Here is a 15,917-nt window from a genome sequence, read left to right as displayed (position 1 = left end):
GTAACTGTATTAGTTATCTCTTGTTGCAAAACACATTAAACCCAAGTTTAGCAGCATTGGACAACAAGTATATATTATCTCATGGCTTCTGTGGATCAGGAATCTGGGTGCATTTTTGATAGACACGCCTGACTCGGGGTGTCTCCTAGGCTGGGGCTGCAGTCTTCTCAAGGCTTCACTTGGGGGAGATTCACTTCCAAGGTTGCTCTCATGGCTGTTGGTTGGCCTCATAGCCTTGACTGGCAGCTTGTTTCTCCAGTATAAGAGGGGAGAGAGGGAGAGAGAGAGAAAGAGAGAGACAGACAGACAGACAGATGGGGCAGTGGGGGGGAGGGAGACAACCTTTTTGCAACCCAACCTCAGAAGTGACATCCCATCATTACTGCTGTTTGCTATTGGTTATAAGCAGTCATTAGATCCAGCACATAATCCAGCACATAGATCCCCACACTCAAAGGTGGGGATTGTACAAGGGCATAAATGTCTGAAGGTGGAGATCATGGGGGCCATATCAGAGGCAGCCTGCCATAATACCCTAGGTCCTGTTACTAGCTCCCAATGAAGAACTGGGGCTGAGTAAGGTTATATCACTTGGTCAACATCCCACAGCAATTAAATCATAGAGTGAAGTCTGGAACCCAACGCTCACCTTCTTAATTGCTATGCCATCATCTTCTAAATTGTAGGATATCACGGTGGAATGTAAAATCACTTAAGGTGACTTCCAGTTGTGGCAAGTAGGAGTGGCTTTAAACTGATGATAGTGACATAAAATTTCCTTCTAAAAATGCACCCTGAACCTGGGAGATACGTTAATTAAAGTAAAAACTGAAGTAATGAAAAATGGCATTCAGATATGGCAAACATAGTGAAGATGATTCATGGATGGCCCAAGCTTGGGAAACACTCTGCCTAAATTATAATGCTTCAGTTCCAAAAGGACCTCAGGGATAATAATCCCATTCTTCTGGTTCAGTCTTTTCTCTCTTTGTTTAAGTGACATGTAAAATGAAATTGAGAGAGGGTGACTTTCCCCACAATACACAGTTCCCATGATCATGAAGCCCCATGGCCTTCATGCCAATGTTTTCTTTTCTCCTTCTTTTATCTCTATTCGTTGTCAGATTGAAACACTTTTTTTTTTTTTTTAAACTCTCCCTATTTCAACTTCACTGTTTCCAATTCACTTTTCTCTAAGCAGAGTTTCTCAAGAGCAGCACTGTTGGCCTTTGGGGCAGGAGGGTTTGCCGTGGGGTGTCATGTACACTGTAGGACGATTTGAGGCATCCCTGGCCTCTGCCCACCCAGTGCCAGTAGCACCCTCAACCCTAGTTGCGACAACCAAAAATGTCCCCAGACACTGCCCTGTGTCTCCTGGAGGCAAATTCACCCTCATTGGACATCACTGTTCTAAAGCCGTGGGTTTTTTTTGTTTTTTTTGACAAGATCTCAGGTGCTGGTGCTGCTGGTCTGTGGACCAGGCATTGAATAATGTTGTGTAAACTACATAGCCCACTAAAGTGGCTATTTTTTCCCTTACATCTTTGGAGACTGTGTATCATAATTGTAATGCAAAATAACACTCCAGTCAGTACAATAGTGCTATGTGGAGGGTGGGGATTCCAGCATTATGTTTTCAGAAGCAAATCATTCCAATGTAATCTAGTTTTACTCCTCGAAATCAACTGGATAAATTAAAAGGAAATGCTCATCAAAAACGGACGTTTTGTTATTTGTTATTTTTAAAAAAATGTTAATGTGCCTCACCTATGTATTTAGGAAAGCACAGTCTGAGAAAAGTTTATAGAATGTGTATCCTTGAAGAGCCACTAAATGTGTTGCCACAATCCACACCAAGGCGAGGATGCGCTCAGACTCTTGGTAGGCAGCAGAATTACCATTTTTAATTGCTTAAGAGAGCTTCCTGAGAGAGCTGCACATTAGTGAGGATTTGGAGGCAGTTCGTGTATAAGCAGGAAGAGTTATAATGCTGTCCTAAGTATCTTCAATTATACATGAAGGAGTGGGCTTTCCATCACAATCCAGCAAAAAAGCTCTTCTTGGGCTCCTGGGGAATTTTCGTGCATTAAGGATTGAAACTTCCCTGGATCTTTTTGTCCAGTGAAGGTACAGCATGCTCTTGGTAAGGGGAGAAAAATCTCTGTATTGTTTTTTTGAGTAAGAGTGAAAGAAGGTTTTTAAAATTCAGAACCTTAGTTTGTAGAGCCCATATTTGACTCTTTCTCTTTCTGTCCCCATCAATTGTCTCTTCCCCCAATCGTTTCTTCCTCTTTCTCTTCTTTCTATTCCTTTGATCTATTTGCAAAGTGGGTATAATGAGGCACACGTGTTACTCTTTTGTTTTATGATTTGTACTCTGAGATGCTCTGTTTTTTTTTTCTTTATAAAAATCAGCACAAAGTAGCATAGTTCCAGGAAATGGATGTAATTTGTTCATCATTTATATGAATTTTCAACCGTATGGCATTGGTTTTCACCGGATGACTCCCATTTCTTTAGGCAACCAAAATTTGGCAAAGGTAGGGTCCAAGCAATGAAGAAAGAAGGTTCCAAACATTAAGACTGATCATGTAACACACTTTGTTTCTGAAAGTTTCCCGGCAGAGTCTGGATGTGTCAGGAAGGTCGGACCGAGGAGCCAGCCCTCTCCTTGGCTGCTCCCCAGAATCACCTGGGGGAGCTTTCCAAAAGAGGCAGATGTATTTTTAGCCTTGGGTTCAAATCCTGGCATCTCTAGTTAAAAAAAAAAAGTCCTCTCTAAAGACTCCAAAGGAGCCAACTAGGCTCTGGTCCCAAATGGCAGTTGGAACCAGTAAATCAGCAGAGCTAAAAGGTCCTTTAGAAGGGCCTGAGGACTCTCTGAGATCCTCCATGATTTTAGGAACTGATTTAGGTCAAGGATCGTGTGCACCACATGGAGAATAGTGGTAGTCAATACTGCGTAGCCCAAAATAGCATGGCACGTGCCTGGACAAGTCAAAGTCTTGGTCCCCCACTTCTTGCTTGGGCAAGTCATCCAGTCTCGCTGAGCCTCAGTTTTTTTTGCCTGTGAAATGGTGCCAACCCTTATGGAAATGTTGTGGGGATTAAGGAGATAATGTATGTGAAGGGCTTAGTTGGATCTCTGACACATAAGTGTGAATTATTAGGGGGTGAACTATTAGAGTTTAAGTTAGAAGACAGAAGCTTGAGAGTAGTTGTGATCTGAATCTAAACTCAGGAAAGGGATAATGGTGATATTATTTATTCACAGGAATGGATGGCCTTTCTTATTTACCAGAAGAATTCAGTTTAAACCAGGTGTCAGAACATATCATTCTGGACACTTACTGAGCTTTTTATTTTTTTAAATATTTTTCTTTTGAAAGAGAGAGTGCCTGCACACACAGATACACACACAAGCATGCACACATGAACGGGGGATGGGCAGAGAAAGAGGGGACAGAGGATCCAATGTGGGGTCTATACTGAGAGCACAGAGCCTGAGCGGGGCTCAAACTCACAAACCTCAAGATCATGACTTGAGCCAAAGTTGGACACTTAACCAATTGAGCCACCCAGGTGGCTCTGAACTTTTGATACTGGAAGCTACACTCAACTTTTTTTCTGTTCCTCTATTCTTGTTGTTACTTCAGGGCTTTTGCATATGCTGTTACCTCAGCTGGAATACTATACTTCTGATCTTCACTTCGTTTTTAATTATCTTTTTCAATTATTCTTATTGTTATTATAACTTACTTAGCTTCTATCTCCCCTGCTAGTACAGAAACCTTTCATCGTTGGATCCCAAGCCTTAGAACTGTGCCTAGCACATAGCAGATGCTCAGTAAATATTGATCCAATAAAAAATATTGAATGAATGAATAATGACCAAGAGAATGAATGAATGAAGTGACATAGAGATGTCAAAGCCATAATTAAAATTTTTTTAACATTTATATATTTCTGAGAGAAAGAAAGACAGAGCGTGAGCGAGGGAGGGACAGAGAGAGAGAGGGAGAAACAGAACTTGAAGCAGGCTCCAGGCTCTGAGCTGTCAGCACGGAGCCTGACGCAGGGCTTGAATCCACGAACCGTGAGATTATGACCCAAGCTGAAGTCGGATGCTTAACTGACAGAGCCACCCAGGGGCCCCTCAAAGCTGTAATTTTTATAAAGAAACCAGGGTATCTGTGGACAAGCATTCTTAAGACTTAAAGAGACCACCAAGATCATTAATTTCAAAGTATTCATTTTTTTAAGAAAATATTTTATTTATTTTTGAGGGAGAGAGAGAGAGAGCATGAGCAGGGGAGGGTCAGAGAGAGAGGGAGACACAGAATCCGATGACAGGCTCCAGGCTCTGAGCTGTCAGCACAGAGCCCGACACGGGGCTCGAACCCATGAACCATGAGATCACGACCTGAGCCGAAGTCAGACGCTTAACCGACTGAGCCACACAGGTGCCCCTCAAAGTATTCATTTTTAAAGGGGATGATAACTTTAGAGATTAGGACCAGGTTTAGGGCCCTGGTATCCAGGCTTTTTGTAACCACCATTTTACTCTGTTACCAAAATGTGGGCATGTGTCCCATTGAATGTAAGGATACGCATGAAGACAAGGGGGCTGCATATTTGAAATTAGGACTCTGGCCATATTGGTTGTGTTGTCTTGAAGAATTGGAAATCAGTGGCTATAGGTCCTGGAGCAGCCAGATTATCCTATCACATACCCTGACAATGAGAGTCTTTCTCAGGGTGGTGGTTGCGTGTGCCTAAATGTTTTTTTTCAGCATTTGGGGATAGTTAAGGTTAATCCACAAAGTGACCGAACTTGACTCAGGGAGTCTCCTTGGGCCTCAATGTTTAGTGCTGGGAAATTAAAGATATCAAAGCAGTAGCCATAACGAATAGATCGCATTAGCACTTAGCCTGGCCCCCTGATGTCACCCTGGGGATAACTGGGCTCCACTTGGTTTCACTGGCTGAAGGGGAGGGGTCCGGGAAAATCACAAATGCCCGAGTATTCTCAGCTCAGGCATCTGGGATTGAAACATTCTCCCACAAAAGAGATGTTCTAATGGAGGCTTCTATCATTCATTCATTCATTCATTCGTTTACTCGGCAGAGAGTCATCAAATGGCTACTGTTATGGGCTGAATTGTGCTCCGTCCCCAAGTTCGTATGTTGAAGTTCTAATAGGGTCTTTGCAGAGGTGAGTAAGTTAAAGCGAGGTCCTTAGGGTGGGCCCTAATCCAGTATGACTGGTGTCCTCATTGGAAGAGAAAATTTAGATGTAGACACAGACACAGAGGGAAAACTATGCAAGGACATAGGGAGAAGATGGCTATCTACAAACCAAGGAGAGAGGCCTTAGAAGAAACCAACCCTGTCAACACCTTGATCTTGGACTTTCAGCTTTGGGAATAATGAGAAAATAAATTTCTGTGTTTAAGCCACTCAGCCTGTGGTACTTTGTTATGGCAGCCTGAGCAAGCTAATACTCTTACCCTATGCCAGGCATGGAGGATACAGAATTAGGTAAACCTAATTCAGACCGATGGGGAGCTCAGGTGTTCCTGTGAGTTCATTGTGAGTCACTTAAGCAGTAATAGCCAGATGGCCATTGCCTCCACCTGCTTACCCAGAACCTCCAGCTTCCTGTAAAGGACCTGTAACTCATGGCGAACCTTGGTGGTATGTCACAGTATCACATAGGCTCCCAGACAGTTCTGTCAGCTGCAGTCGCAACGTTGAGTTTCCTGTGTCTGTATTTGCTCTGGTACCTCAGGGGATAACCGACTGCTTCTGGACTCACTCTGAAACTCTGGTTTCCATGCCAACCCTGCTTTCTTAATCCTGCCAACAGTTTGAGGTGCCACAGTAGCAACCTCTGATCATTGGGGAGGATGCGTTCTGTCCCCTGATTGTGAATCCAAGTTGTAGAGTGTCCTTCGTGAAAATAGGACCTTTAGTGTAAAGGGATGAGTTAGGGGTCAAGATTCGTTTTGCATGTGGGTGTCTAATTAGTAGAGCACGATTAATAATTTGTCTGAATACATGTGGGCACATTCCATCAGTTGGCCTATTTGTCTCTCCTCTTAGAAGTACCTATACCGTCTTAGTTCCTGTACATGCACAGTAATCTTCTGCCATAGAATCTCATCTCCTCTACGTATCTTTCAGTGGGTGGATTGCTTCATTGTTTGCTAATATGTGTATATTTAACTTCCATTGTTTTAAATTAATTTATGTCGGAATAATTTCAAGCTTACAGATAAGTTGGAAGAGCCATGAAAGCAACATCCATTCCTCCCTTACTCAGAATCCCAACTTTTTACCATTTCACTGCATTGATTTGTCATCCTCTTTTCATTTCTTCCTATATATATCTGCAGGTGTATGCAAACTCATTAGCATTAGTTTTCACAAACCATTTGAACATAAGCTACGTACATGTTGCCTTATCACCTTTAAATTAAGTCTTTGCGTATTTCCTCCAAACAAAAATATTCTTCTAAATAACCACCATAAAACCCTTCAAGTAAGGGCGAGACCACCCTGGCACCTAATCTGTACACCTTGTTCAGATATTGCTACCTGTCCCAACAGGTGGTCATCTCTGGTCCCTGCTAAGAATATGCATAGCATTTGTTATCATGTCTCCTTCAGTTTGGAATGGTTCTTCTGTTCATCCCTAACTTTCATATCCTTGACCATTTTTATGATTTTTCAATTTAAAAAATTTGGGGGGTGGTGGTTTGTTTTACAGACCAGCATATGATCTGCCTTGGTGAATATTCCATGGGCAGTAGGAAAAAACTGTGTATTCTACTATTGACGGGTGGGGTGTCCCATATATGTCAGTTTGATCCTGTTGGTTGATTGTATCCTTGCCAGTCTTCTTTCTAGTAGTTCTCTCTGTTGTTGAGAGGGGCATGTTGAAATACCAACTACAACTGTACCTCTCATATCTTCGGGCTCTGCTGTTTGGTGCATACACGTTTGGGATTGTTATGTCTTCCTTTTTTTTTTTTAAATGTTTTTTTAAATTTATTTCTAGGAGACAGAGAGAGAGACAGCGTGAGCAGGGGAGGGTCAGAGACAGAGGGAGTCACAGACTGAAACAGGCTCCAGGCTCTGAGCTGGCAGTCAGCACAGAGCCCGACGCGGGGCTTGAACCCACGAACCGCGAGATCACGACCTAAGCGAAAGTCGGACGCTTAACCTACTAAGCCACCCAGGCGCCCCGGGATTGTTATGTCTTCCTAAAGAACTGATCCTTTTGCCATTATGTAAGGTGCTTCCTTGTCTCTAGTAATTTTCTTTGTTCTGAAGCCTACTTTTCATGATATTAACATAGCCTTTAAAAAAATTAGTGTTTGCATGCCATCTCTTTTTTCATTCTTTTGATTTAACCTACCACTATCATTAAGTTTGAAGTGAATTTCTTATAAGCAGCATATAGTTGAATCTTACCTTGTTATCAATTTTTGCCAATCTGCCAATCTCTGCCTTTTAATTGGTGTATTTAGACCATTTCTATTTAAGGCAATTATTTAAATGTTAGAACTTAAGTTCTACCATTTTATCATTTGTTTCCTATTTGCTTCCTGTTTCTCTTTTTTCCTGAAGGTTATTTGAATACCCTTAAGATTCCATCTTGAGTTATTTCTCATGTTTTTATTTACTTATTTATTATTGAAATTTTGTTAATGTTTATTTTTAAGAGAGAGACAGAGACAGAGCATGAGTGGGGGAGGGAAAGAGAAAGAGAGAGGGAGACACAGAATCCAAAGCAGGTTCCAGGCTCTGAGCTGTCAGCACAGAGCCTGATGTGGGGCTCACACTCACAAACTGCAAGATCATGACCTAACCCAAAGTCAGGCGCTTAACCAACTGAGCCACTCATGCACCCCTCTTGTGTTTTTAGATGTATCTCTTTGTATAGTTTTTTTGGTATGATTATGTTATATGTTTCTATCTAGCTACACACATATGTTATGAATGATGTGTATGTTTATTATAAATTTCATGATGTAAAGGATTTGTAACATTCAGTTTATAAATAATTAAAAATGCAATATTCTTTATGATAAATTTCAAATATCAAATTATCACAGAATTCTTTTGTTGATTTCCACCAAACTTGTTTTCTTAGCCAACCTATGATTGCATTGATGAAGGAGTGTAGTTTTGACAAGAATGTTAGTTGATTTTGTTTTTTAGGCTAATGAGCAAGACAAAAGTGAAATGATGAAGATGTGGGAATTTCACATATTTGTCAATGACATGAGCTGACTTTTCTGCTGAATTGGATAGCAGTTTCAAATACTGGAAGAATATTTCTTCTTTGTTGTTATTCATAATGTGATGACTACTTGTAAGTTTAATCCACATTATTAACATCTTTCCGGTTTTACTGAGATATAATTGACATACAACATTGTGTAAATTTAAGGTGAACCATGTGATGATTTGAAACATGAATAGATTGTAAAATGGCTACCACAATAAGGTGAGTTAACATATCCTTCATGTCACATAGTTATCACTTTGGTGCTGCTGCTGTTCTGGTGAGAACATTTAAGATCTTCTCTCTTAACAACTCTCAAGTATACAGTGCAATATTTTAACTATAGTCACCACGCTGGACATTAGATCCCCAGAACTTATTCCTCTTTTAACTGGAAATTTGTGCTCTTTGACCAACATCCCCTCATTTCCACCATCCCTTAGCCCCTGCTAACTGTAAATCTACTCTCTAGTTCTGAGTTGGGCTTTTTAAGATTTCACACAATCATACAGTATTTGACTTTCTCTGTCTGACTTATTTCACTTAGCATAATACCCTCAAGGTTCATTCATGTTGTCCAAAAACCCAAATGGCAGGATTTTCTTTTTTTTTTTTTTAATGCTTTTTTAATGTCTAGTTGTGACTGTTTATAATTGGTTAGAACCTCCCTGGAAATGGTTACAATATAGTTGCTGAAGTTTGAGGTGAGCTTGAGGGGATTTTAAAATGGTGTCCACTTCAGAGACTGATACTGATGAAAAACAAACCATCTTCCATATCCTTGTGTGCTATTCTTTTTTTTTTTTTTTTAACTTTTTTGATGTTTTATTTATTTCTGAGAGAGAGAAAGAGACAGCGTGAGCAGGGGAGGGTCAGAGAGACAGGGAGACACAGAATCAGAAGCAGGCTCCAGACTCTGAGCTGTCAGCACAGAGCCTGACGCGGGGCTCAAACTCACGAACCGTGAGATCATGACCTGAGTTAAGTTGGACGCTTAACCGACTGAGCCACCCAGGCACCCCCACTTGTGTGCCATTCTTTCCCACAACTTGGGGGAAGCAGGGCTGAGATAGAGACAGATTTTGGGTGGTATTATTTGAATACCTAGATCCTGCCATGTCTGAAGCTCTATCTTTGGATTTGTGTGGTCATATGAGCCAATGTAATTTCCTTTTTGTGTAGGTGGGCTTGGGCTCTCCTCCCCCCCACCACCACATAGCTAAAAGTCTCCCCAGCTGTGTTCTGCATTTATTCAAGAAGTGTTTCTTAAAACTTACTGTCAAGAATTGTGGTAAAATACACACAATATAAAACTTACAGTCTTAACCATTTCTAAGTGTACAACGCGGTAGTGTTAAATATATTCACATCATTGTACAGTCAATCTCCATAACTTCTTTGTCTTGCAAAACTGAAACTCTATACCCATTAAACAAAAACTCCCTCTTTCCCTCCCCACCCCAGCCCCTCAAAGCAGCCATCCTACTTCCTGTTTGTGTGAGTTTGACTGCATTAGATACTTTATGTAGGTGATGTCACATGATGTATGTCTTTTTGTGACTGGCTTATTTCACTTAAGCCTAATATCTTCAGGGTCCATCCAAGTTGCAGCATGCGTCAGAATGTCCTTCCTGTTGAAGGCTGAATAATATTCCATTGTACATATATACGACATTTTCTTTATCTGTTCATCCATGGATGGACCCATGTGTTGCTTCCACATTTTAGCTGTTGTGAATAGTGCTACTGTGAACATGGGTATACAAATATTTCTTTGAGACCTTGCTGTTAATTCTCTTAGACATATAGCCCGAGGCGGAATTGCTGGATCAAACGGTAATTCGATTTTTAACTTTTTGAGGGACTGCCTTAACTATTTTCCACAGTGGCTGATCACCATTTTACCCCCTGCTGTGCACAAGGGTTCCAACTTCTTTACATCTTCACAAATACTTATTATTTTCTGTTTCTTCACTCCTAATGGGATTGAAGGGGTATCTCATTGTGGTTAATACATTTTCATCATGTGTCTTACACTGTGCTAGTGCACACAGGCACATTTGAAGCTTGTGCACAGTAAATATAGACAAATAATTAATCCCATGTGTGCAGATTGCTCTAAAGGAGCACTTACGGGGTGGGAGGTGGAGGGCTTGACTAATTCTGGAGAAGGGGCATCTCTTAAAGACGTAGTAGTTGCTCCATGCATCCTTCTTGGATGGGGACTTTTCCACACTGCTGTCTTAGGAGGCTTCTGGGGAGGTAACCTTCTGGCTGCTGAGTTTTCTGAGGCCCACGGGCCCTTTCATAGCACACAGCAGCTTTTGGGACTGGGGCTTGCCAAACATCTTCAAAGGTCCCCAAAGAGCTCTTACTCCAGCAAACAGTTTCCTGTCAATAAACAGGGCAGTGCTTCCTGCCCAGATGCCTGTTAAATTTGTCTCCTCTCACAGAGTGTCTCTCTTCGCCAAATGTTCTTGTTGGGCAGGGTGCTCTGGTGACTGAGGGCCCTGGTTTTCTGGGATACCATTTGCCAGCTGGTGAGCAGAGGTTGGATGGTCACGGGGGGGTGAGGGGGAGCATGGTAAATGGGGCCAAGAGAGGTGGCAGAATAACTGCTGTGCGGGTGCATTTTCTATGATTCCTCTTCTAAAACTCTGATTTTCTTTTCTAAAGTGCCAGATTTGGGCTTGATGGTTCCCATCCTGCTTGGCATTTGGCGAGTTTGAAAGGCAAGGGTTAGGGCAGCTGTTTCAACACTTTATTTAAAAAGAGACACATAGGGGCACCTGGGTGGCTCAGCTGGTTAAGCATCTGGCTTTGGCTCAGGTCATGATCTTACAGTTCGTGGGTTTGAGCCCCACTTTGGGCTCTGTGCTGGCAGCTCAGAGCCTGGAGCCTGCTTCAGATTCTGTGTCTCCCTCTCTCTCTGCCTCTTCCCTACTCATGCTCCATCTCTCTCTGTCTTCCTCAAAAACAAATAAACATTTAAAAAAAGAGAGAGGTAGATGTAACGGAGGATGTTCTTAGGGTGACCTACCCAGAGTCATGCTCAGTTCTTAGAAGAGTAGCTGCAATGGCACTCTCAATCAGAGAATGGGATAACCTGGACTTCACTAATCCCAGAACTCATCATTAGGCTCATGGACACTCCAGCTGGAGCCCCTTCTCTCCAGTCTCCACATTGTAGAGCCCACCTGTTTCCCTCAGTCAGTAGTGCCTTTGACCTTCCCTCCCCCAAGTCAGTAGTGAAGCCCCTGGCTCCCACCTCCCCACTTTGTTCCAGAGATAGGAGAAGGTTTCTTTCCCTCCCCACCTCCTGACACAGACGTATCTGGAGAGATGTGTCTCCTCCCTCAACAGAGACCTTTTCAGAATAAGCCTTTCCTTCCTGTTTGCTTAATTCAGAGGTCTCCAAGAGTGATTCTCTCAGAAAAAAAGTAGAAGTCTTTCCTCCTCTTCTTACTATGTAGAACTCTATCTGAAAAGCAAATGAAAAAATACTGGTGGCTTTCAAATAGGTGTTTGTCTGGGGCACCTGGGTGGGTCAGTCAGTTAAGCGTCCAACTCCTGATTTTGGCTGAGGTCGTGAGATTGAGCCCTGCTTATGGCTCCCAGCTGAGCATGGAGCTTGCTTAAGATTCTCTCTCTCTCTCTCTCTCTCTCTCTCTCTCTTTCTCTCTCTCAATCTCTTTCCATCTGCCCTTGTCCCCTGCTCTCTGTCTCTCACAAAACAAAATAAAATAGGTGTTTGTCTTTTGCTTCAAGCTTACAAGGTGGTACAAAATATCAGGGTCCAGTTTCACAGCACAAATGAATAAATGAATGATTGAATGTACTCTCTTTCTAGGTACACATATATGTATATGGTAAAATATAGTCTATATAATTTTATATAGCATAGGTAGTATATAACATATAGAGAGTACTATCTATAAACATATGTACTTTTCTCTAGATAGCACGTATATAGTAAAATTTATTTATTATATGTAATAAATTATATACTACATTACTATAAATATTTAATTATTTTAAAACTTTGGCCCTTTGTGTTAGTGACCCATGACTATGACTCACCTCACAGGGCTTCTGACTCAGCGTAATTAATCTCTGGTTCAGAACTTCAGGACCTGAGAGAAGGTGCTAATGGCCAAAGTTGTAAGACGAATCTCTGAGTGGGCTACCTGGCTCCACTCTTACTTTTCCATGTGTATAGCCTGGGCTCCTCCTCCAACTTTAGTTAGCTCTGCTGTTGAGTGATGGACTCCAAAGTCTTCAGGATTGGGGGCAAAGGAGGTGAAGGGGTGAGCACAGGACAAGAGTGGGTACAGACTGGTGACCTCCTCTTCCCGGAAACATTCTTCCAAGTGTATGTCCTACCGGCGGCAGGTTATTCTAGGCTTCTGAGTCCATGGAAGTGCGATGGCATTAATAACTTCACCTGTGCTGAATGGGCACAGACAGACAAAGTGGATACCCAGGAAGCTGGAGGAAGGAAAGAGAGCCATTAGGTTGGTTCACAGGCTGAGCAAAGCACTTTGATGTCATACTAGTGGTATCTGGTGTTCGTCTCTGGCTGTGAGGTCCTTCTGGAAGCAACAGCCACAATGGAAGATCCGGTGGCATCACCAGAGGTGGTGGTGAGCTCTTGTCAGTGTCAAGAAAGATGCTTGTTTATGTCTCTCTTGTTTGCATTTTCTCCTGTGTTGAAACTTATAAATTCATTGTATATGATTTTTAAAAAGGTAAGAAAAACCAAATTGATTACATCACTGAGCACTTTTGCCAAAAAATATCGATGGAGCTTCTCCTACGGCTAGGTTCTAGGTTCTGGGAATAGAGAAAGAATTAAACAGTCTCCCGAGTCCTTCCTGGAATTTATAAACAGAAGAACAAATGAATAAGATATTTTCAGAAAGTGATAAGGGCAGTGGAGAAAATAGGGCACAGAGAGTAACTTGATGGGAGGTTAGTTTTAGCATGAGACATGATCATGATTCACATTTTCGTGTTTGTGATTTTCAAGGTCTTTTTTCCCCTCAGTATCTGTCCTTCTCTTTCCCTTCTGATCTAATTACTTACCATCTATCTAAAAATGGGATTGTGATGTACATTCTGTGTTGTAATCTCGTTTTTTTCACTTAATATATTGTGAGTGTCTTTCTGCTCCATTATTTATTCATTTGCATCTTCATTTTTGTGGATGCAGAGCAATTCATCACATCATTCGGATATAACCGGTTCCTTAGGATTGCATGTGGGTTGTTTCCAGTGCTGAAGGGGTGTGCTGAAGCAGTGATTCCTCTGGAATCTTTTTCCTTCCGTCATTATTGCCACCTTCCTGACTCAAGCTTGCACTGTCCCTCACCTGGAGCACTGAAATAGCCACCCAACAAGCCCTGTGTCTCCATCTTACATTTTTCTAAATAGATTTCATATTTCTCATCATGTCACTCTTCTGCTTCCAAACTATCATTGGCTCCCTATTGACTACATAATAAAACCTAAACACCTTAGTTTTGTTACTCCTGGGTTGTGTGCCAGTAAACCTGATGGCTTGAATGAGTGTGTGAAAAGATGCTCAACATCCTTCGTCATTAGGGAAATGCAGATCAGAACCACAATGAGGTACCCCTTCACACTTACTAGGATGGATATGCATATGTAATGGAACATAACAAGTATTGAAATTGGAGCCCTGTACCTTGCTGGTGGAAATATGCAATAGTGCAAACTTTATGGAAAACAGTTTGGGGGTTCCTCAAAAGAATTGAAAGACCTAGCAGTTCTACTTCTAGATGCATACTCAAAAGAATTGAAAACAGAGACTTGAGGGGCGCCTGGGTGGCTTAGTCGGTTAAGCGTCCGACTTTCACTTAGGTCATGATCTCGTGGTTCATGGGTTCGAGCCCCGCGTCGGGCTCTGTGCTGACTGCCAGCTCGGAGCGTGGAGCCTATTTCAGTCTGTATCTCCCTCTCTCTCTGACCCTCCCCTGCTCACGCTGTCTCTCTCTCTCTCTCCTAGAAATTAAAAAAAAAAAGAAAACAGAGACTTGAGCAGATGTTTGTATGTCTCTGTTCGTTGTAGCATTATTCACAACAGCCCAAAAGTGGAACCAACCCAAGTGTCCATCAACAGATAAAGAAACAAAATACGATATATTCATACTATGGAATATTATTCAACCATGCAAAGGGATGAAGCTCTGGACCATGCTGTATACAAGATGGGGCAAAATATGAAGACATTATGTTAAGTATATAAACCAGACATAAAAAGATAAATATTTTTTATGAAGTATATGGAAGTATATGGAAGAGGCAAATTCTGAGAGATGGAAAGTGGATTGCCATGTTCCAGAAAAACGGAAGTTATTGGCTAATGGCTGCAGAGTTTCCGTTTGGAGTGATGTACGTTTTCTGTAGTGGTGATGTTTGCACAACAGTGTGAACATAATTAATGCCAATGATTTATACATCTAAAAATGGTTAAGGTGCAAATTCAATGCTCTGTATATTTTAACATGCGCGCGTGCCCACACACAGACACACACCTCTATGGCTGGTCCATACCTGCCTTCTGGTTTGCTCTTTTTTGGAGACACTTTTCTTACATCTCTCCTTGTTGAAATCCCACTCCATTTTCAAGGCCCATCTCAGATGGTATCTCCTTCCTTGATGACTTTCCTAACTTTGTTGTCTCTTCATCTGTTCACAAATCAATGTGATGTTTAATTTGTCTGAGCTCTTAGAGCACTATATATCTTCCTTTTGGGATGTTTTCTTGCCTTAAGATCCTACTGGGCTGTAAGTTCTTTGGGCAGCAAGACCTTACCTTATTCATCTTTGCATTATTCATTCAACAAATATTTATTGAGCTCATACTATGTGCCAGCTTGGAACATAATGCCAGCATTCTGTAAAAGTTCAATTAATGTAAAACTGAATTGAAATGCCATAGGTGGTCTGAACCCCAAATCCCCAGAGGGATTTCACAGTGATATAACTTTAAGTAGGAGTCACTTTCTTTCTTACTTAAAAGCCTTGTTGGCTTTCATTCTTGGAAGTAGTGGACTAGGATAGGTGTTCCCCCCCTTTCTTCTGGGAACATATATTCCCCTTCTTTTGGGAAATTGTTTTCCTTTCCCCTTACCCTGAGTCTCACCCATGTGATTTGAGTGACCTGCCCTGTTCTTATATGATTTTGCTGTCTTGGTCACTGCTAATTGGTCCAAGGTGGACAGGCTGGACAAGCCAGAGCTTTTCCCTGGGAATTTGGAAACCAGAACAGAGGAAGGGGAGCCTGTAGGAGCCCAGAAACCATAGTGCCATCTGTGTAAGAAGCTGGCATGCAGTGGGATAGGGTATGGCTGGTGCACAGAAGAGGAGAGACAGAGAGAAAGGGCCCCTCTTTCCAATTGCTTCGGTCATCCACATGTGTCCTTGTCCATCCTATAACTTGCTGTGCCAACCCTTCACTGTATTTGTGGAGGCAACCAATTCCTGTCTAGTCAAAGTCAGTCTGAGTTGGGTTTCTGTCCCTTGAAACCAAATCACTGCACTTCTCATTCTAAAGTGATGCTTGTAACCCTCTCCCCATGGAATTGTTATGAATATT

The sequence above is a fragment of the Hyaena hyaena genome, unplaced genomic scaffold (assembly GCF_003009895.1).
Source record: "Hyaena hyaena isolate Hyena2069 unplaced genomic scaffold, ASM300989v1 scaffold_0, whole genome shotgun sequence".
Classification (NCBI taxonomy): domain Eukaryota; kingdom Metazoa; phylum Chordata; class Mammalia; order Carnivora; family Hyaenidae; genus Hyaena; species Hyaena hyaena.
The sequence above is the reverse complement of the archived record's forward strand: the minus strand, read 5'-3'. Positions refer to the sequence as shown.